This window comes from Peromyscus maniculatus, chromosome 9 (assembly GCF_049852395.1).
Source record: "Peromyscus maniculatus bairdii isolate BWxNUB_F1_BW_parent chromosome 9, HU_Pman_BW_mat_3.1, whole genome shotgun sequence".
NCBI classification, from domain to species: domain Eukaryota; kingdom Metazoa; phylum Chordata; class Mammalia; order Rodentia; family Cricetidae; genus Peromyscus; species Peromyscus maniculatus.
Window position 1 is genome coordinate 19,184,571 of NC_134860.1, and position 23,644 is coordinate 19,208,214.

A 23,644-nucleotide genomic window follows, 5' to 3' on the forward strand; every position below is an offset into this window, starting at 1 on the left:
TCCAACAGGCTGTCCAGGATGCTGCAGAGTTGACTCAAGTTGTTGTTTGTGGCACCTCCTTTGCCTGAGTTTGGATGTTTTTAAGGACAGTCATGTTCAGAGCAATTAAACACTTCTTGCATGTTGTCAGCTTTCATCACCCTCTTTCTCAAAAAGTACACTTGAGTGGCACTAAGGTACTTTTCTCCCATCCTCCATCAATCTGGAGTCTATCTCACATAATGGGATGCTCCTACCTGCTTAGGTCCTGTACCACAAATATTGAAAAGAAACCTGTTTTTCTTTTCTATGATCTGATGCCATTTAAATTACATAAGACTGTAATTTTGAGATGATGTTGGGTAATTGCTGCTTTGTGGTTGTCTTAATTAACAACCCACCTTGGCTCTTCATGTTTCCTCCTAACATCTACTTGCAGTCCTGGGCTGTAGACTGATGTGTAGCTGGAACACAGAGCACACTGCACCAAGTCTGCACTGTCTTTACTGGGTCACCTGCCTCACTCTGCAATGATACTCTTCACCATCTTCTTATTCACATTTATTTGACACTCCACCAGCATCTGACATCATCTACTACCTTAATTCATTATCTTTTCCTTTCACTAATGCAAGTTCAATCATGCTTTATTCCTCTAAGTATCCTCAATACAATGAATGCTACCCGCCACATAGTAGGACATTTATGAACTGTTAAATGAAATCATGAATCTTACATTTTTAAGAGAACGCTAGAAAGAATAATACATAACAGAATCTAGCTTCTTTGTGGTTCCTTGCTGCGTTGGAGGAACAGAGAGAGCCTTTACTATGTATAACTGCCAGGAAGAATTTCTACTTCACCCAACTGCAATTGTCTTTCATACATGTAAGTGTGGTGTTACCAGATTCTTTCATATCTGAAGAAAAAGGCAAATGTGGTTTTTTTTCTACACCCATATTCTCCATTTACAAAATGAAATTTTTGTAATAGAGAGAAAATGATGCTACAATATTATGTGACCAAAATGAACTCTCTACAAGCATAAGGTAGTTAGGTTATCGGAGTGAGACCCCTGCCTCACACCCTTGACCTATACAATGAGTCCATGAAATAAAGTCCACAGTGAATGTCATCACCATTTGAGGTCCTTTAAAGAAGTCAAAAGTAGATTCTTATTTACATCTAGAAGCTATAGCAAATGTTCCTATACTTATACTAAAAAATTTTTTAAAGAGACATTAAACATTATTAACTAATTGGAAATGTGACTATAAGTGAATTCTACTGGACTTAAGGTTCAGTAAGCCCCATGATTTCATGAACTTCAGCATGTGTGGGAAATGGTTCCTCTCAAGAGACCTTAGAGGACACAAAACACACTGGTCAAAAGAGCTTCCTCCAAACTCATTTGCTGATGACTTCACTGGAGAGCCAAAAGAATAAGAGACTGGCTTGAGGCCATGTGATGTCAGAGCTCGGGTGTTTTGTGATGCATTGCCCACACTTCCAATCTCAAACCCCCTTGGCCGCCATGCTTGTCTTGAGAGCAGAGCTTCTGAGCTGGAGAGGAAACTTGCTACTCCACTTTCATGCTCAGACTAAGGATTAGCCTTGTTTTCTGACCCTGTAGGGCCCAGTTGCTCAGATCCTATCATTTCCACACCCAGACATAATAGCCAAACCTCAGCCTGGGACATGAGCCCAGATGAGCTCAGTCACCGGGGAAATGCTGGATCAATGATGGCTGAGGTGTGGACAAGGAGTGGAAATTTCCATTCCTGTACAATTTTTGACATCTGATCCATGGCTGGATTCCTCAGATCACACCTACACATTGACCTGACCTTTGAAAAGCTACTCATATTTTTGATAAAATGTTTCAAATACTTTTTGAGAATTTCATACATGTATAAAATGTATTTTGTTCACATTTTACAAGACTAATACTAACAGAAAAATAATCCCTTATTCCTCCCCCCCCCCCCGACACACAAAAAAAACCAGAACAGATTTCAACAAGGTCATGTAACTTTACATGGTTACACAGCACCCTGCAATGCTTTTACTTGATCTTGGTATGCAATCATCTGGCCTCTTCCCTAATGTTAGAAGTGATCATGGATCACATGAGTTTATTATAGTTTCTAATCTTTTAGCTGTTCAAAATTAAATAACAAATAAGACCAATATCAGAAAGCCTTGCTATTCCTCTACCAAGTACCATGAAGATCACTATCAAAGTAGCAGAGTGGTGCACCTCACTTCTCGGGTAGGTGCATGTAGATAGATGGACAGATGGACCAACAGAAGGAAAAACAGACTCCAATCCCAGAAATCAAATTGAGCTTAAGAAAATGAAGATTTTTTTCATGCCCTTTCTAGCAGCTGCCTCAGTTTCCATTGCTCTCTCTGTGTGGACAGGTCCACAGAGACAATTTGAAAAGCTTGAGGAAGCTGCAGTTCAAAGGCTTTCTGTATCTTACCTGTAACAAAACTCAGATGTGCTTCCACCTTGATTAGATCTTATTGCTGAGTATCTTCATTATTATTTAAAGAAAAATTGAGCAAACATATGATGTGACCCACACTGCCAGGGGAGAAAGATGATTAGTTAAATAGTTAGTATTCTCTTTAATGACTACTATTTGGATTGGCTTCATTATGTAACTTACAAATCACTTCATCTTTATTAAAGGCACTTAAAATATGCAATGTGAAATGAAACTCCGAATGCTTGATTTACTGTGAATTGTGCACAGGTGTGGGGCTGTTTACAGTGCTTTTGGCACAGTGCAAGGGCGAGCTTTCATTTATATTTCATGGTGCCATAAATACCATTTAACTCTGAAATGTAAGGATCATTACAGGAAGGCTTAACATATGAAACAACTGTCGATACAAATCAAATTTTAAGCTCAACCACCACAATGCATCCTTAAGCTACATTGCAAGTACTTCTTGGTTAGAGCCTTAAAGAGAAGAAAGCAGATATCTACAATCAGAAGATATATGAGCAACTTAATGCTCCAAAGGGGGGGGGGGATGCAGATCAAGGAAGTGGATGCTAATCTCAGCACAAAAGGAACCCGCAAACACCCAACCCCCACTCCCACCTCGACCCAGGTAGACACTATTTGGTAAGGAAAAGGTCCAGTGGGATACAATTTCAAATGTCTCTTGTGAAGGTGAGATAATTTGTGAATACATTGGTCTCTTTAACTACATTTTGGTTAATGTTTGTAGTTAGTAAAATTCAGTTTCTTAATCTGCTTTAAGAGACCAGAAAATTTATTTAAAAATTCATAAAATAAAACAAACAGCCTGTAAAAAAAGACAGATGTTTTGAAATGTTAAAAGTCAGTGAGTGAGTAAGCAGGATCAGATGTGTCTGTGTTGGCAGCCTGGAGTCATCTTGATGACATAGAAGCTGCTCTGAGCTGGCACCAGACAGCTAGGCTTTACTGCCATTATAAACATCTAAGACTTTGGAAGAGAACAAAACCCTGTGTGACTCAGTTTCCCCATCTATCAGTGGAATAGCTTTGAAGCATACCTGGATGTTCTTTTGGCCTAAAGCTCCATGATAGGTATATTTTAATAAAAGATCAAAGCTCTTGAGTGTTGTTAGGTAACTGTTGAACACTTACTATGTTGCAAGCATTGAGCTAAGATTTGGCAAGTGGTCCAGTGAGAAGACTCAGGAGGTGAAGTTGCTTAATTCCAAGCCTGGTAACCTGAGTTCAATCCCTAAGACCAGCTGTTTGGAAGGAGAAAACAGACGCTGCAAAGTTGTCCTTTTTCCTCCACATGAACACATTAGTGCACACTCGTGCGCGCGCGCGCGCACGCACACACACACACACACACACACACACACACATACATTTTATATAAGGGTATTAACATCAATATGTTATGCACACACATGCATAAACAAGTGGCAGTCAGAGGACAACTTCCAGGAGTCTTCTCTGATTCCATCAAATGAGTCGGGGCATCAAAAATAATCAGGGTTGGTGGCAAGGGTCTTTACCTACTTCTCAGCAAGGAAGGAGTGAATGGTGTCTTGCTGGAAAGCCAAGGACAGATAGATATGTCTATAGTCCATCACAATGACCCCAGACTGAAGGTAAGGGTTCATTCTCAAAAGACAATTATTTTGTATCATTCATTTATTGACCTCTAGAAAAGATTAAAACTAGACATAAATTGGGTGAGTATTTGCAGGAGGTGGGACTGAAATATAATAGGTTATGATAAGGGTGATGTATTAATCAGAGTTCTCTAGAGTAATAGAAGTTAAAGAATGGCACTCTATATATGTATGTAAAGTGGATATATTAGAGTGATTTTCAGGCTATGGTCCAGCTAACGCATTAATGGCTGGCAATGAACAGAAAGTTCAAGAATCCAGTAGTTGCTCAGTCCATAAGACTGGATGTCTCAGCTGGTTTTCAGTATACACTGGAATCCCAAGAAGTAGGCTCTAATGCCGGTGGAGAATGGACTTGCTAACAAGGTGAAGTAATAAGGCAAAGAGCTTCCTTCTTCCATGTCCTTTTACAGGCTTCCAGTAGAAGGGGTGGCCCAGGTTTGAGGTGGGGTTTACAGATCAAAAGATCTGAATCAAAGACATGTCTTCCTACCTTGAAGATCCAGATTAGAATTGGATCTTCCTACTTCAGATTAAGCCAAAATCCCTCACAGATGTGCCCTCAATTTTCGGGTTTAAGTTACTTCCAAATGCAGTCAGTTTGACAACCAAGAATAGCCATTGCAGATGACAAGGGGAATTTAAGGAGAAAACAAAGCATTCTAAAATCCAAATGAGGTAGTGGTTATACAAATGTATATATGCCACTATTTTTATAACAAAACACCATAAATAGTAAATTATTCCTTTATAAAGACAAATAGATAAATGTTATGCCTACTGGGCCTTCTAGACACTACGATCTAGTAAGACAAAGCAGTACAGAATGACTGTGGGAAAGCTCAGCTGTACGACTTTTTCTGTTTTGTTTGTTTGTTTTTTTAACTTAATTGCTCCTTGCCAGACTCAGTAAGTTTTTTACTTTCACTATGTGGGTCTCAAGAGGTAAAGTCCAGTTGTTGGCTTGGTAGCAAATGCCTTTTATCCACTGCAACATCCCACTGGCCCCTTCTCTTAATTCTTAGAGGTGCTCGGAACTTGGGCTGTCTATATGGCTCCATTAACCTGAGAGCCATTTTCTTCACAGCACACGTTAGTGAGCAACACCAACCCACACTGCATCAGAAATCCATGTTATACAATCCTCACATTATCTGGGTTTTGACACTCAGTCATTTTTATTTACATTCAGACATGCTGAAATATGTGTTAAATTATAAATATAGTACAGGAACAATATATATTAATTCTTCCAACACCCAGTATTGGGAGCAGTATTCAAGTTCACTGAACCATGAATGTTTGGATATGTCCAATTCAGTTTTTCCATCAGGAAATTATTGAGCCTCTCACTGGCTACAGGTAGGGTGGGGGAGCTCATCATCTCATGAGCTCATTTGATTGATTATTCAGACCTAAACAACTCTTCCTGACATCCAGTATCCACCAATAACCAGAATAAATAAATTGTGAAAACCTCTTATAAGGTTTCCTGATCATCTCTTTTACTGTAGACATGTGACGGTTGACTTTAAGCAACTCAGACCTTTGGGATTGATGTTCTTCTGCTTTCTTGTATATCTCTAAAACACAGTGCACACACACACACACACACACACACACACACACACACACACACACTGCCAGATGATTTTAGAATTCCTTATCTGATATTGATGCTTGTCAAGACTGGAGACATTATTGGGATACTTAAAAAAGAATTTGACTGTCAATCCTGCAAAGCTTTTCCCAACAACAATAATCACAAAACAATTCTGAAAGTCCACGCCCACGCCTCATCAACATGTACTTGCTGTGTCATGTGAAAAAAAAATGGCCAGAAACTAAAAAAAGACACTCTTTTCCTTATAAAATTCAAAATGCATGTAAGAAATGTTAGTATTTGCATTTAGATGTACTGATATATGTGCTTAAAGATGCTAAAAGAAGATAAAACAAAACAACCAATGAATAAGAAGAGTAGGCACATACAAAGCAGAATCCATTTCTTCCCAGAACTGTGAGAAAGAAAGCTAAGACCCAGGTAGACAGAAGGCAGCAGTGGCCCTAGGGTTCTATGTGGGAACCCTACTGGTATGTGTCCTGTGTTTTATTGAGTAGTCAGTCCTCTGAAATAAATAGAATTGCTGACTGAATAGCTTTTTCCCTAAAATATGAATGTCGTCTCCTAATTAATTAGCATCCAGAAATTCTCTATAGTATTAATTCAGTTTTCACTGAGTGGGTCCTTGAAGCCTTTTCAAAAGGCAAAACCAGCACTTTGGTCTCTTTGGTAACAGGAACCAGAACATCACAGCCTTTTTTTCTTTCAACTTTGAAGGCTCCTCAGCTTGTTGGCTACAGACAATTTATCAACTTTACATCACTGTCACTACTGCCTCTCTACCCTAAAATAGCTTTTCCTCTTAAAAAAATCACGGTGGTTTTCTTCAATATTTTTTCTCCTTCCTTTGGGCATGTCTATTTCCATGCATCATTGCAGGTGTGTGATGCCCATATTAAAAGTCAGGTGCCCTCTATTCCCTCTTCTCCAGTTCCCTTTCTCACCCACCTGCCCTCCCATATAACCAGAGGGCCCTTTGAGCTCAAGGTCTCTTCTCTTCTTACTCCCTTATGTAGAGTGTCACACCAGGCTCCTGTTTTAACAACCCTTCTACAACTGGTGTCTTACTTATATTTTCTTGACTTAAGTCAACATAAAATGATGTTATTTAAAATAAGAAGTGTCACTACTTATACATACTGGTATCTATGTGAAAATCTCATGCAGTAATGAATGAAAATAGTTTATAAGGAGATAGTTCTACTTCACAAATAAGCACTTGAAAATATGGGTTTTACTATGTCTGAGTATATAAAACCTGTCAGTGGTCTTTATCCAGTCTGAACAAATATAATTTTCTCTATTCAATCAAACGTAATTTAGTTCCTGAATCTTTCATATCATTTTAGCCTCTACTGACAGAGAGTTAATTCATTCTTTAGTAATTTTCTGAAATATCACAATGGATTTTTAATGGACTTTGATTTTAGTCCTAATCCACCATATACACAAACACACATAACACACAACTACGTGTGCATGCACACACACACACACACACACACAAACTGTTTCCTAATCACTAGGGGTGTCACATTTTGTGAAATATTAGAATACTATTTTGTCTTTTGTGCACCATGTTACCTTCTCAGCTCTCCTGGGGTCACTAGAAAAGATATCAGCAAAGGAACCAATAATTTCAAATTGAGACAGTTTCTCTGTCATTGTCCTGGAACACCATGGGCAATTCTCTTTTGGATCTATTCTACTTGATATCTGGGAGTGGGTGAGTTTTAATCTCATATCTCCCTGGCTGGATTTCTCAAATTCTTAGGTATTTTACTGAAGTTCACCACTTCATTCAAACACTATGGAGTCACGTAACCTTTCTTTTTACTTCCTACCTTTTAGTTTTCTTCTTAGAGAAACTTTGTATGTTGAACAAGAAACAATTCAGCTAGATATATTGTTCACCTCCATCTCTCCACTGAAGAGTAGGTAATATCAGTGAGGGAACAGGGGTTCTTCATTGCTCTTTATTGAACAGGGAAGAAGCTGTGAATCATGAGCAATGCTTCCCCATGTATCCATTTATTGAGAAAATACACAGTGAGTGGTTTTTTTTTTGGGGGGGGGGGTTTCGAGACAGGGTTTCTCTGTGTAGCTTTGCGCCTTTCCTGGGACTCACTTAGGTAGTCCAGGCTGGCCTCGAACTCATAGAGATCCGTCTGCCTCTGCCTCCCGAGTGTTGGGATTAAAGGCGTGTGCTACCACCGCCCGGCCCACAGTGAGTGTTTTAATGAATGCTGTTATGCCTTTTGGTGGATTCGCTTTTACAAATTTTTAAATCATTTAGTGCATTCAAAAATAGTATAAAAAGATATCTACAGTGGATATTCTAAGCCCATCTAGAGTTTCAAACTTGTAGGAAGTTTGTGGAAGCCACCTAAGATTTTCTTTTTGTTTTAAATCCTATTTTTATTAATTCTATAAAAATTTCATACAATGTCTTTTGATCATATTTAATCTCCCAACTTCTCCAAAATCCATCACTACCTCATCATCCACCCAACTTTGTGTTTTCTTTCTGTATTACTAAGCCCATTGAGTCTAATTTGTATTGCCCAAATACTCTTAGGTACAGGACTTACATTGGAGAGTAGTCTATCAGGGGTCGCTCCTCACACCAGTAGCTCTTCAGCTAAGGATGGGATTTCATTTCTACCTCCTGCCCTGTATGCTGTTACTTTGTCTGGCTTCAGCTTATTCAGGTTGTGAGCATTTTGTCACAATGACTGTGAGTTCATATGTCCAGTGCCCTGCAGTGTCTGGAGAGAGAGCACTGTGTCTGTACAGTCATCCACTACTTCTGGTCTTGTACTCTTTCACCCCCTCTTCTTGGAGGATCCCTGAGCTTTGGGTGGAAGGATGTGACACAGATATCCCATTTAGGATTTTCAAATCTCCTATGATAACCTCCTAGTTTCCCAGCACTCTTTGATCCTGAAATTGGAGTCAGAGCTCAATTATTTTGCCAAGGTCATCTTTCCCAAACACAAAATAGAACCTGTCCCCTCCATATCATTACTCTGGATTTATTTTTATTTGTGTTTATGAATGTGTGTATGTGTATATGTGAGTCCAGTGTCTGAAGATGCATGAAGAGCATGCCGGATCTCCTGGAGGTAGTTACAGTCTCCTAAAATGGTTGCTGGGAACCAAATCCATTCTTCTGCAAGAACTGTAAAAGCTCTTAATATCTGAATCATCTCTAGCCTCATTTACTTATTTTATTTTACAGTTAAAGGCTTTTATGAATAACCACATATTACTTTCCATATTACTTTCCCTAGTTTAGTCTGCTTAAGAATCACTTGGGGGAGCTTTTGAAGACAATATTACTGGGTCCCCTCCCACATTTTCAACTTCACTAGGTCCAGGGCACCAGAGAATGTGCGTTTGGACCATGCATCCGGTGATCCGATGACAGCTGGTGCTGGAACAGTACTTTGCAAGCACTTGCTACAAAGTGACAATGCTGGCTTTCCTGTCTTCCACAAATGAAGCTGCAGGGCATATTTCAGAGGCCAGCAGGTGAAGGGCCTGAGTCAAGCCAAGAAAGTTGAGGAGCATTCCAACTTTCTTCTAGGTTTTGTCCTGATTAACTTTTCTGGAACCACTAAGACAAGACCATTTTGTAATTCAGTTCCCTAGAGTGGACATAAGGAAGCCTTGTTTGTCCTCAATAAACCCTGGCAGGGACATTTCAGATAGTCGAGTCAGAGAACTATTTCCTGGCAGCCACTGTTGTATATATCAGTCAGCTATAGTCACGAGCTAGCCAGGTAGGATGAGGACAAAAGCCAATATTTGTCCAAGAGCTTACAAAGTGTCTGGGTATTTGCTAAGAACTTTACATGTATTATGTTTTTCAATCCTCTCCAAACTCTATAAGGTAATTATCATTATTATTTCCATTTGGTAGATAAGGAAAAGGAACCTGATCAAGATTAAATACTAAAGTCATAATTAAATAGCTTATTGGTCACAAAACCTGGAGTTGAGCCCAGGCATTCTAATTCCAGAGGCTAAAATAACCACCATGCTATATACTACCTTCCCATAAAAATGCAATGGAGGGTGAGTAAGAATCTAACAAATACTTGCTTCTCCATATCATTTGGTCTCTTAACTTTTGGTTCATAGGCCAGCAGCAACATTGCCTGGGCACTTATCAGAAATGCAGATCCTCATATCCTGCCTTAGACCTGCTGACTCAGAAACTCTGGGGTGGGGTCAGCTGTCTGCTTAGCAGGTTCTCTGGGTGCTTTCCCAGAACACACTCCAGACAAAGAACAGTGACATGCAAACATTGCCAAGCTCTCTCACTTCTGGTATAGCTGTGGATTTTGACTGGGAATGCTAACAGTATGTCTGCTCTACAAATTCCACGGCATTGAATTTGAAGACCTATTTTATGGTGGTGATGGAGTTTGGGAGAGAAAAAGAAACTTTCTTCACGAGGATAAAAAATTTCTCTGATTGCCACCATGCAATTATTTGACAGTTGATGAAGCATGAATAGAAGCTGCCCATGTACTCAATGGCAAGTTTCAGGTGTGTGATGGATAGTTTTATGTCAACTTGATACAAGCTAAGGCCATCTGAGTGGAGGAACAACAACTGAGCAAATGCCTCCATAAGACCAGGCTATAGCAAACCTATAGGCATTTTCTCAATTAGTGATCAATGGGGGAGGGCCCAGCCCATTGTGGATGGTTCCATCCCTGGGATGTCGGTCCTGGGTTCTCTAAGGAAGCAGGCTGAGCAAACCATGAGTAGCAAGCCAGTAAGGAGCACCCCTCCATGGCTCTGCATCAGGTCCTGCCCCCAGGTTCCTACCCTGAGTTCCTGTCATGACTTTCTTTGATGGTGAACTGTAATATGGATGTGTATGCCAAATTAACCCCTTCCTCCCCAAGTTGTTTTTCTTGTAGTTTCATTATAGCAATAGTAACCCTAACTAAGATAAGATAGAACTTCCTCCTCATCAGGGAGCATATTCTTTGTTATCAAGAGAAAACTGTATTTGGACTTTTAAATAACAGGAACAGTTTACACATAGACACCTCTCTATGTTCTATGCTCATATAAACAGGCATTAGCACTCCAGTGACCCAGCTCCTCATCCCCAAAGCTAGAATGGTCACTTCTAAGTCCCCAACAAGTTGTCAGTCAGTGACACTCTGCCAGATCCAAGAGCAGGATCCATCTGGCCACCCTCTGGCAGAAAGCAAAAGCAGGATGAGTGAGAACTGAAAACTTCAGACATTTCATTTGATGAGATGAAAGGCCACTTGCCATTCTTTAGTCAGGCTCTTTTCTTCCAAGGTTTGAGACATCCTTTCCATGACTATAAAAATAAACAGTCCAGAGAAGGGCAGTTGGCAGACCCTAAAACAGACCTCATAAAAACAGGGAAATGTCCATTTATAAGTATAAAGAAATCATTTTTTATGCTTTGGATTTCATTGTAATCAAAATGAAGAAAATAAAATCCAACTGGGAAGGATACCTATTTTTAAATATTTTTGATCCTTAAATCCCTCAAAAATCATAGTAATATTAACTCAGACCATATTGAGGTATTCTAGTAAAATGTTAGACTCTATGGAAAACATGTATATATAAAGGTAACATCCCTATTAGCTGTATTTTTAAAAGATCTACCCTGCATTTTGAGCTAAGCATGGCATTTTCTGTCTGAGTTATAACAGTGTCCTATATTAGTGTAGACAAATACAAGGTCACCAGTAGTGTCCTGTCTGCAAAGAGGACACAGTACAAGATGCTAAAAGTCAAGCAAAGTCATTTTTCCCTTCCCAGAGGTTGCATAACCCTGAATCTAGCTCCAAGTCAAAGTCTTCTTGTTTACCATGGTATGTGAAGAGTAGATATCTAATTAGACATGCATATGTGTCCCTTCCTTACTCTGCCTCTCTCCTCCTGAAGGTCACCATATTCAAGTATCAGTCTATGCTCTGCTCTTTAGGGCTTATATTTTCTTCTCTGTCTTTTCGTGACAACAAATGTCATGCTACTCACAGGCAGTCCCAGGCCTGCTTCTCAGGATTTTATCACCTCCTCCAGAGGAAGCAAAAAGTCTGTTTTGCTTCGGAGTTAGTAGTGGAAGAAGACTGATGCCATGTGGCCTCTGAGCATCTCTGGTGCATTTGCTCATAACCACCCTTCCTCAGGCTCATTGCTAAGGGAATAGCATCCACAAACTCTTTCTGCAATCTGTCCCATGTGAACTACCAGCCTCTTCCAAACATCTGCAGAAGGGACAATGGATCTATTCTTTCATGTTATGAACCAATCCTGAATCCTACTGGCACTCAACAGGTCCTGAAACCTGTAGGGGACACTTAATGCCAACCCAGAGTTTCTTACTTCATCCACCAAATCACCAATCTACCTTCTCAGCCATTCTACACCCTGACTGAGCTGACCCTAACTTTGATGCTGAGTCTGTGATCTGATTTATCCTCCACTTGTTTCTATAGCCAGTGTAGCCATAAGTTTCTCTGGTCCTGCCCCTCCTGATGTCAGGGCTAATCTCTCCCACCCACTTCCTGCAGCTGCTTGGTCCCAAGTAAACACACAGAGACTTATATTATTTCCAAACTGTATGGCTTATGGGTCAGGCTTATTGTTAGCTAGCTCTTATAACTTAACCCATTTGTATTAATCTATATGTTGCCACATGGCTGTGACATTACCAGTCTGCTGGCATCTTGTTGCTCCTTGGATGGCGGGCTGGTGTCTCTGCTTCTGCCTTTCTTCTTTTCTGTCTCTCTCCTTAGAATTACTGCCTGCTTCTAAGCTGCCTTGCTATAGGCCAAAGCAGCTTATTTATTAATCAATTGGAACAACATATATTCACAGCATATAGAAAGACATCCCCCAGCAAGCCAGATTCACCCTTGAGTCCTACTTACCCCTTTCATTCCCTATCTATGGCTTTCTTCTGGACATGACCTCACCATCAAGACCTGTTCAAGCAAAGACCTCAGATGGCTCCCAAGATTATATGAGGTGAAAGGAAGACAAGACAAGACATCCACCAACCCAAGTGGCAGCATTTTCTTTTCCAAGGCCAGGCTATGAACAGCAACAAAAAATGTTTTTCTAGAATATACAGACTCAAGGCCTGTGAACCTCTATCATCAGACATTTTCACTAAAAAGCAAAACAAAACAAACAAAAGCACAGCACCCACCTCAAGCTGGGTAGACAGCTCAGCAGCTATAGAGCTGCACAAGCAAAAGAACAAAATCCCAGAACCTCTGTTAATGCTGGGTGAGTGGGTGTCCTTCCTGTAATTCTATCCTCATGGGGCAGAGACAAGGAATTCCCAGAAGATGGCTATGGAGATAAGTTTTGTTGATGAGTCCCCAAAATGAATAAAGTTGGAGAGTGATCAAGGATGATTTCCAACAGCCATATTTAGTTTCCATATATACCCCCCACAAACATGAGCCCATAAATATGTGAATATGCATACATACATGCACATATACAACTTACACATGAAAAGGAGAAACAGGAAAAATTACTAAAATAAATACATAGATTTGATTAAAATGATTCTACTGATATTTTTAAACAAAAATTCAAATACCTTAACTTAATATAATATAGCAAACCTACAACTTTCTAAAGCTCCAGCTGTACAAGTTAGCTTTAACTGTCAATTTGACACAGCCTACATCACCTGACAAGGGAATCTCAATGGGGGATTTCCTGGGTAAGATTGGGCTTCATGCCTTGACTTAAACATTGTTTTCATGTGGTCAGCTGCATTAGGCTGACCCAGTGCTCCAGGGCTCTGCTGATCTCTCTGGAATCTGACTTCCTAGTCACAGTCATTAATGCTACCTATGTTAGCTGGCAGTTATCCATGTTGTTTCGTATCTGTTTCTTCATAAGGAAGCACACATGCTCCGAGGGATTTTTGCTTCCTGACTCACCTCTGCTGTCTGACACCATGCCTGGAACATGGGAGAACTAGGATGGATGGAAAGAAATCTTAACAGAATGTCTAGATGTCTCTGCTGTCCACACTCTGAAGGAATGCTCTGTAATGCCTCTATTAATAGAAACATCAGCTCATCCCATGCTCTGCCATTATCTTTGACAGAGACTAGGAAGGATGAGTAGAGAGGTCTCACACCATTCTGGTATCTTGCTGATGCCAAACATCAATGATGCATCTGTTCAAGTATTGCCTCATACTTTGACTTACAAAGACCTACAAGCAAACACTTTACAAACATACAAAACATAGAAATTAATTGCATGAGAAGCTGCATTTCTCCCAACATCTGGTTGTTAAGGCACTTCTTGGAATAAATTGATTCAAGCTTCTTTGAGAAGAATCAACTTATTTCATGACCTACAGTAAATATGGATTGTCTTTCCATTCCACTGTCTTTGAAGATAAAAACTGTCATTTCCACAGGCAGTAGAAGACAGTGTGACTCAAGGACTTTGGTAATTTTGTCACCACAGAGAATTCCAGTGGGATGACAACTTCTTTTTCCCCAAAGGGTTCTTTAAGATAAGACATAGGACTCAGCTAATACCTCACCAGGCAGTGTTTCTGTAGTCTGTCAGAATCCATCCCAAACTGAGCTATTCATTAACTGGGCAGAAAATCTAGCTTAAGAAGAGAACAAGGAAATTTGCAAGAATAGAAGCCAGGCCAGGATATGAAAGCCCTCTCCAGATCTTCTTAAACTACACCTTCAGGAGGACTTGGCTCCAAGACATGAATGGGAACCAAGATCTGCATGATAATTTGTCTGCTCAACTTGAAGGAAAGTGCTGATTTGTTATTAAGCTGCCTTCAGTGGGACTAAAATGCACAAGTAGGCTGTCTCAGGCTTCTAGGTGTACAGGGGCTTCATTTCTTCTTTTCTAAATTCTTCCTCTCTAATCTCTTGCTGACTAAATCACTATGTGCCAAGTGACAAAATGCTATCATGTAAGTCACCATTTGTATTGTGTGCAGAACACACATGACCTTACTGGAGAATAACCCTATGGAGAAACTTAGATACTGAAGAACCAACCTGCCTTCATCTTAGGTTCAAATCTTATGGTAAAGACAAACTAGGTTCATTCCTGTTTATGATTAAAACTCTGTTTCTCAAGGATTGGGCTATGCCCCCACCTGTGACATTAACTACAAATGGTTATGTACTACTTGTTCTAGGAATTGCAATCATGTCTTTGTTGCAAAAAGTTGTTTATAACCATCTTGCAATCCTACCTTTGTTTCAAAAGGATGGTATGCCCACCTTGCCACCACGTTTTCGTTTCATGAGGTCATTATGACTAACTTGTTATGATGTTCTGCTCCTGTAACCCCTCCTATTTTGCCTACCAAATCCCCTATTTGGAAACCTCCTACCCCTGAGCTATAAAAGCTTTCTCTTGGACCCCACTTTTGGTAGAAACAGCCCATGTACACAAATAAAAAAAGCTTGCTTTAATTAACTGCTCACTTTAATTAATTTAGCCATGATGATTTGGGTCAGTGGTCTTTCTCCTCCTATCTTTAGAATTAACAATATCAACAACAAGGAGCACAGCAAGAGTCACTGAGTTGGAGCTTAAACCTACGCACAGAATGTAAATTCCAATTCTTTCTCAGTTTGGGACCAGAGGCAGCTCTACCTGAAAAGGCTCCCAAACCTAAAGTAGAGGTGATTCCTAACCACAGACACCTACCCTGCCCTCTGACAGAGATGGGCCCCTAAAGGAGAAATAAGGTGCCTGACAGAGCTCCCCAATATCAGCCAGGCAGCTTTTATACACATTACACACACACTTCAAAAGAATATGTGCCCTCTTCTGTATAAATGCAGAGACAGAAAGAAGCAACAAAAATGCGATTCACAATCTTATGCCAGGTAAATCTGTGAAAAATCCTATAGATAGAGCCCATGAGATGGCTCAGCAGGCAAAGGTGCTTGCTGCCAAGCCCCAGCATCTGCACCATGGAAGGAGAGAACTGACTCTGCAAGCTGTCCTCTGATCTCCAGATACTTGCTGCAACACATGCTTTTACACACACACACACACACACACACACACACACACACACACACACATTATAAAAAGCAATTTTAAAAAAACAGTTTATGAATAATGTTGATGACTTCCTCTGTGCCAGCCACAGTTGGATGCTGGGGCTAGAGCATCAGGCACCTGAGTCCCTGCCCTGTGGTCCACACCACACAACAGCATCCCATCCATGTAAAGCTCAAAGTCTTCCTCTCAATCTATCAACTATAAAGCACTTTCCTTTGGAAACACAAATGGTGTATCAGTGTAGGTATCAAAGAGCTATCTTCATCTTTATTCCCCAAAGGATTTTTCATTCCCCTCTGAGCTTCCTTTCTTTGTAGGTATTTTTTCAAGTCACAACATACAGAGAGCTGATTTCACTGACACACATTATCCCAGCATTTTGGATGCAACATCACTTTGCTTAAATGCTTCCCCCATTGTGGGTCAATTCGCTCATTTCAATTTGTGATTTGAAAAAGCAACATCACATTTAACATCCCTAATGGAATGTCTGAGCAGCCTTCTGGAAGTAAACAGCCTATTCTTAGGAGAAAGCCTGTTAGGGGATAGTACTTGTTCTATATAAACATACGGACATATAAGTATTATCAAATAACCTCCACATAACTTGGCAAAAAAGTTATTCTCTTCATGCGATTGTGTTGAAGAATAGCTAAAGTCAGATCTTAATTACATTTAAAATGTTCCTAGGTGAAAGGTTATATATTTTATATTTAGCTGCCTGAGTTTAGCTGCCTGAGAGCTAGACAGCATGTTGGCCAAGGTGCCTACAGGATATGTACTTTCAATGATAATCAGTGAGTGCTGGAATTCTGGCTAACACATGGTGTTTGACAGGGTTCAGAAATATTACCTTTTCTTTGTTGTTACTGATTGTTTTGAAACCAGGTCTGGTGATATAACACAGCCTGACCTCTAGCAACCTTCCTGTCTCAGTCTCCTGAGTGCTGGAGCTGTTCCAGATCTCTCACTATCTTTGGTAGGAAAGTCATTGTGTCCCACTGTGTTTTCATCCAAGTTTCCTGATGAGTTGTAATGTAGAGTATGTTTTGGAAGTCTTATGTTTCTTCTTATTTTTTTATGTTTTATAAAAATCTTTATTGACAAATAATTCACATAGTATATAATTTGCCTATTTGCACAATTTCATAGACTTTAGTCCAGCATCGTCATAGGCCCATGACACCATCACCACTTTCTATTTTAGAACATTGATGTCTTCAAATTCATACACAAATAAAATGTATGGTGATTACATTCCACCTGATTTTTTAAATGAACATAATTTGCAATTGTAACCATTTTTAAGTTCACAATTCAGTGGCATGAATTACATTCAAGATATTAATTACATTCATGATATTTATTAATTACACTCATTATATTAATTATATTTGTGGTATTCATTGATTACATCTGAAGTATTCATTCAGTAACTTCTTTACAGCTTCTCTGATAAGCTCTTTGCCCATTTTTCAGTCAGGTCTGTTTTGTTGTTCAAACTCACCACATAACACAGGCTGGCCTTAGATGCTTTCCTTCTTTATCCTTAACTTTGAAGAGTTTCTTTGCCTAAGCCGTTTATCAGGCATGCCTCCCAAAGATTCTCTCCAGCAGTGACATGAGTCCTTAATCTCCTGACAGCATCCTTTGTCTTACTGTCATATCTGCAGAATCATCACCACACACAACAGTTTCTAGGCTTTTTCCTATGTTGTCTTCTTCATTTTATTTGCTTTATGATCCATTTTGTGTTACATTTGTGTGAACAGCCCCCCCCCACACACACACACACAAGTCTCTCTTGAGTGAGGTCTATTGCATGGTGAGACTTTGTGGCATTCCTTAGCCCCATCCTCCAAGGTACTCTTCCACTGCAAAACCGTAATATCCTCAGCATTTCTTTGCAACACATTCAGGACTCCACATGTGTTACTCAGTTTCCGGGCTTCTGTGAGAGCCAAAGTTATGTTTTAAGAGATCCATGAAACAAAAATGCCTCTGACCTATAAGCCCCTTGCCCAAGGACAAATACTTCCTGAGATGCTGGAGTCTATTTATTGTTTATGGGAGATAGCAAGCCATACGTTTTCACTTTCCTAAACAAGTTTGTTTGGCCCAACTATACCAGAAGTGCATGATCACATGTGGGTGGGAGGTATGTAGTCAGGAAATATGTCAGGATGTATGCTTGCCCCTGATGGGACCTCATGGGAAATGTTGTGAATTGTGGGATTTGCCTTTCAAGTCCCTGCAAACTGTGACTTGGGGCCATTTTCTGGAATCCCAGAGGTGGACCTGGCCAGAGAGTCCATCCACCTGGCCAGCATTTAATTAACGCTTGTTTCAAATTTGGCTTTAAACTGTGGTAGTGGTCGTATTCTCGAAGATTGGAATTAACATTTCCACTCTGCTTCATCTATGTCCTGTATGTACATTTCACACCAAGGCCACTCTGCCTTGATTAGAACAGCTTGATGATAAAGTTTTGAAGTAAGGAATTGTTATCAGTCCAATTTTGTCTCCTCCTTCAGTATTTTCTGGGCAGTGTTGAATATTTTGCTCTTTTAAAATAAGTTTTCCAATGCTACTTCATATTCTCATTAGTTTTCTTTGATAGCTTCCCTTATTGAGTCTTATAAGTTAGTAATTAAAAATGTTCATTTTGTGTTAGTGTTACAGATATTGTTTTGTACTTTTGCCATTTTTATTTAATTTCTAGATTTTTCCCAAACATTTTTTTAGATTAAAGGGGGGAGCATTTATTAGGGGAGAAGCACAGCTTGTGAGGGCATTCGTGTGGAGATCAGGGGACAATGTGCAGGATTTAATTCTCTACTTCCACCAAATAGGCTCCAGGGATTAAACCAAGGTCATCAGACTTGGTGGAAAGTGCCCTCACCTGCTGAGTAACCTTGTCAGAGCCGTAATTTAATTTTGTGTCCTGAAATTTACCGGCTCTTTCCTCTGATGTACTGGAGACTCTCTCTGTAGCACAGTCTGGCCACAACCTGGAGATTCTCACTTCCTCAGCCTCTTAGGCATCTATAGACACACGTCACATTTGAACTTTTGTCAGAACTAACACTTACTTTGTTGTAATAAGTGGGATAGGAATTTACCATGTTTATTTGTTTTGTTGCTTATCCAATTGTCCCCAAACCATGCAGTTAATAATTTTGGTTTGGTTTTTACCAATGAGTTGAACTGCCATTTTCAGTACAATTCGAATTTCGGTTATAAGAGTCTTGACATTTACTTCCTGATCTTCTGGTTTTATTACTTGTGTATTATTAAGTACTGTATTATTTAATTATCATAGTTCTCTGATATATTACAGGACATGTTGCCTGAACATTCCATGTTCATAATTCTCCCAGCATTCACTTATGTATCCTCTTTCACACAACTTGTGATATTCTTGTAGCTTAATATCAAATCCTATTAGCATCTGAAGCTCTGTCACATTACACCTATGGATTAATTTATGGGGAGCCAATAATCTCATGATATCAAGTTTGGGAACACTTTTTGAAAGTATTAATTCCTGTGTGAGCTAAACCCATGGAGATTCTGACAGTGTAGCTGTCCAATAGGGAACTGAAAAATTAGAAACTTAAAAATATCCAGACTGTTGTTCAGATGGGACCCAGACAATCAGAGACTAGAATATTTAGTCCTAATTCAAAGGAGGGTTCAGATGCATCTTCCTAAGAGATGCACATTGGCAGGTGGCCTTCAGAAACAATTTGTGAAGCTTAATGTTTGTGCAGAAAATTTTTGAAGGAGAAAGAAAGAGGAGTGAAAACTATGTTTAGATTTTTGGAGTCACAGAGTGAAAACAAATAATAGATGAAGTAAGGACAACATGAAGTAATGACCCACAAGAGAAAGAAACCAAAAACTTACAGGGTGGGAAGTTAGGGTAAGAAGTGTCACAGGGGCATAGGGGTGTTCAAAGAAAACTGCTCGGTATATTACAGTGTGATTAATTTGACCTGGATGAGAAGTTTGAGCACCACAAGTCAGGAAAAAGCTACTACTAGTAGTGTGTGTGTGTGTGTGTGTGTGTGTGTGTTGTATCAGTGTTGCATCTGTAGCTATTTCTTAGGACAACAGCATGGGAGTTAACTTTAAAGCCTGGGAGAAATAAGCCAGGAAACTCATTAGGGACGATTATAGCAGTTCACACTAGAGGTAAATGATGTGCTCCTCTGACAATGAGGGATGAGCTGGAGAAGACTTGATTCGACCTCTGGGACTCCGGAGGGCTGTAGTGATTTATTGCTGCAACAAGTTCCACTCTTTTATCTCCAGGACTACTACTGTGCCATTGGGGACTTTGAAGGCTAGGAAAGATTGTTGAATTAATTTTGATGCCGAGCAGGGCAGGGGTCTCCTCACATTCAAATCTAGCACAAAAGAAAAGATTGGAGCTCTGCAGCCAAGAAGGAGACATGAAGCTCTTTGTTCCTCCACTCCTTTATAACACTGGAAAACTAAACGAATGTCACTTCCTTTATCTACTAAGTGACAACAACGGTAATCTTATCTCTTAGATCTGTTAAGAAAAGAGAATAAGACACAATATCTATCCATCGGCATGGAGCTTACTACAGTAGATGGAGTCAGTGGGACTAGGATCTAAGCCACTCTACCATTCCCTATTCACTGTTTATTTTGGTTAGATAATTCACTCTACTGATGTTTTTTTCTCACCTGAAGTTAAGTATAAGGTGAAGAATTTCAGGTACTATCAAGTAAGACTGCAAGCTACAGGCCATATGAGGCACCTCTATGGCACAAGCAAGGATGGAAAGAACTTTATTGTTCAGTAAACAGGAGGAAGTATGATAGAGTGTGATTTCTTCATTGCATTCCTAATTAACATCATTAAGTCTGATGGTTTATTGATTCCTTCACTCACTTGCCTTTGCTTTGGCACATTCATAGTTTGCACAACAGGGAAGAGTTTGCTCTTCTGTTCATCCCTTAGTGGTGACAGCTATGATTGCTCTTAAGACTTTCAGTAGCAAGGGCCAGCAATATGAGCACTCTGACTTGACACAGAAGTCCTCCATTTTCATCACTGAACAAAAGTAACTCAAGAGTAGGTCTCAGAACAAAACTATGCACAAAAGCATAATGTAAATGTTTTGGTGTATAAGATATATTTCAATTCACTGCTCCAAATCCTCCACTTACTTGGTCTCACTTAAGAACTTAACATTCCAAGCTTCCCCGTAGTCTCACACAAAGAGGACAATGACACCCAGTTCATTAAAGCAACAGTCTTGCACTAAGAACACAAGGGTTGGGGGCTTACTGTCTATAAGCACTTAAGACTTCACCATAATATATCCATATTCACTGCCTGGGATTTGTTTCATAAATAAATATGGCATTTTCCTTCTTGCAATAAAGACATGCTATAGACATCACACAGGACACCCTAGATGCATGCTGAATGTATGCTGAATAAACATGCTGTAAAAAAGCAGAGCAGGACATTAACAATATGACAAATGACCCTTGAAATACAGAGCAATATGGGAGTGTCCACACATTCAAATGCATGTCAGTTCCAAAAGGGCAGAACTCTCACCCATACTTAGAATGCTGTTCGCTTTGGACTGACCTAACAAAACATCTTTCTTTCAAGAATGTGCCTTCTAGTCTGGAAGCTAGAAAGTCTGATTTCATTTACAAGATGCATTTTTCATTGGATTTATTCTTATTTTAAGGCTATAGGAAACCTCTAAATTTTATGGCACCATTGATTTTATGAATATAAAAACTACCAGGAATATGTAATTAGGGAAATAGAAGTGAAATAAAGAAATAGACTGGGAAGGAAGGGCAAAAGCAAAAATAAATGAAGATACTTCATGTTGAACCACCCTGAAAATTCACCCTCGGAGAGAGGTCAGCAAGGCAGTTTCCTCATGAATGGCTGACCAGTAGAAGCAGTTATTCCACACTTAATGACAGAAACTGATCAATAGACCTTTTTTCCTAAGACACTTTGGCAGTACTTATGAGAATTAAATATGCTTTACATCAGTAATTCTTGTTCTAAGAATTTCCACTATAGGTACAAAAATTTATGCACAATAATTTTCATATGCATAGTATAATTATTGTTTTATTAGTAAAAAAATGAGAATATTTTTTTCTTTAAAAGCACCAATAAAATACATTATAATACACCACTGGATTAGAATACCACATAGTCATAAAATAAAAAGATTGAGAAATATCAGTATATGATAAATAATGCAATATACAAAACATAGTTCACACTATGCTTCTATTCTGTGCTCATAAATAAGAAGAGTCCTGCACATACACTCTCAGAAAATTTAGTCTCACAAATGAATGCAACAAGATGCTCTGGTGTGTGTGGAGGTCAGGTGCAATTTTCACTGTTTACACACCTATGACATCTGGCTAAAATTGTACTGATACCATATTTGCAATACACACACATACATATATGTGTACACACACACATATATAGATATGTATACACACACACATATAATTATTTCAGGTGTAAAAAGAACCCCTGGTCTTTCTCATATTTTGATGTCCGATGAACCTAAAAGAAAATCAAACTTTTACCTGGTAAAGAGAATTATTGCATATGTAGCCCTTTGCCAGATGTCTAAAGGGAGAACAAACAGACAAATACAGAGATCCATTCAGAGGAGTGTGGTCACCACAAGTTATACATACGGATTCAGGACCTACCTCCTGGCACTTAACAAACACATGAAAGAAACCAGCTAATATGGTGATTCTCCTGGTAGGGTCTCTCTTTGGAAGAATTCCTGGAGTGAGGACTGTAGGCCCTGTGAACAGAACCATTCATTTCCTGTCCTGACATAGACCATCTCGAGGGAAAATGGAATCTTCCCTGACCTCAGACTGCGCTACTGATAGGGAGGTGAAGACCTCAGATGCTAAAAAGTTTCCCCTTTTTTGCACATTTGTGTGGCTACCAAGGTAGATCCTTATCTCTGTTGTATTTGAATTGTGATTCCACATGCCAGGCTTGAGTTTTGAGAATCTGCCCAAGCTTATCCAGAAGAGCATGGCAGAGAAGCTTGGGGCATGGAGAATAACAGCTTGGCCCTTGTCAGCCTGGGACATCTCTCTCATTACTCATCCTTTCAGTTCCTGAGTTTACCCATTGTTGAAACTGGCATACTGATGATATTCTCACCAACGGGCTGCAGGAAGGACTCAGCACTCAGCACTCAGCTATTACTAGGAGTTACAGTTCTGGCCTGTCAGATCCAGTGGGCCCTGCCATTATCTCAACTTACCAATTTAGATTCTATGACTCAGGGCAATTCCTTAAGCAATTTCAATATTAGGTCAAGACTGGGTTTTAAATTTTAAATAAAAAAATTATTGTTATAAACATTATTATAGAAAGCTTGTTTTTTGTTGTTGTTGTTTGGTTGGTTGGTTGCTTGGTTTTGGTTTTTTGAGAAAAGGCTTTTGAGAAAACTCTTGGCTGTCCTGGAACTTATTTTGTAGATCAGGCTGGCTTCAAACTCATATAGATCTCTCTGCCTCTGCCTCCTGAGTGCTAAAAAAGTTTTTAAATAAATAAAAACATCACGTAAAAAAAATTTACCAAACTCAAAATCTGTGCAACACAATAAACAGTTAGAATGGAAACTGAGGAGTTTTACATCAAATTTTACACTTGCAAAAGTTTTAAGTGTTTTTAAGGCTTGAAGTGTTAGTAGAATAGCCAAATACAGATATTT

The 23,644-nt window shown here is 39.5% G+C and overlaps 1 protein-coding gene across 5 annotated transcripts in view; it reads right to left on the reverse strand.

The window, feature by feature from the left end:
* The window catches only part of Znf385d (zinc finger protein 385D), a 345,072-nt gene that overhangs the window by 307,765 nt on the left and 13,663 nt on the right, over window positions 1-23,644 (reverse strand). The window contains exon 1 of one of the 5 annotated variants that reach the window (XM_076544448.1): window positions 2,466-2,578. The exons of the other annotated variants lie outside the window; for them this stretch is intronic. The gene's annotated coding sequence lies outside the window, so the exon portion shown is untranslated. Of the gene's footprint in view, window positions 1-2,465; window positions 2,579-23,644 lie in introns of those variants that run through there. 5 annotated transcript variants of the gene reach the window in all.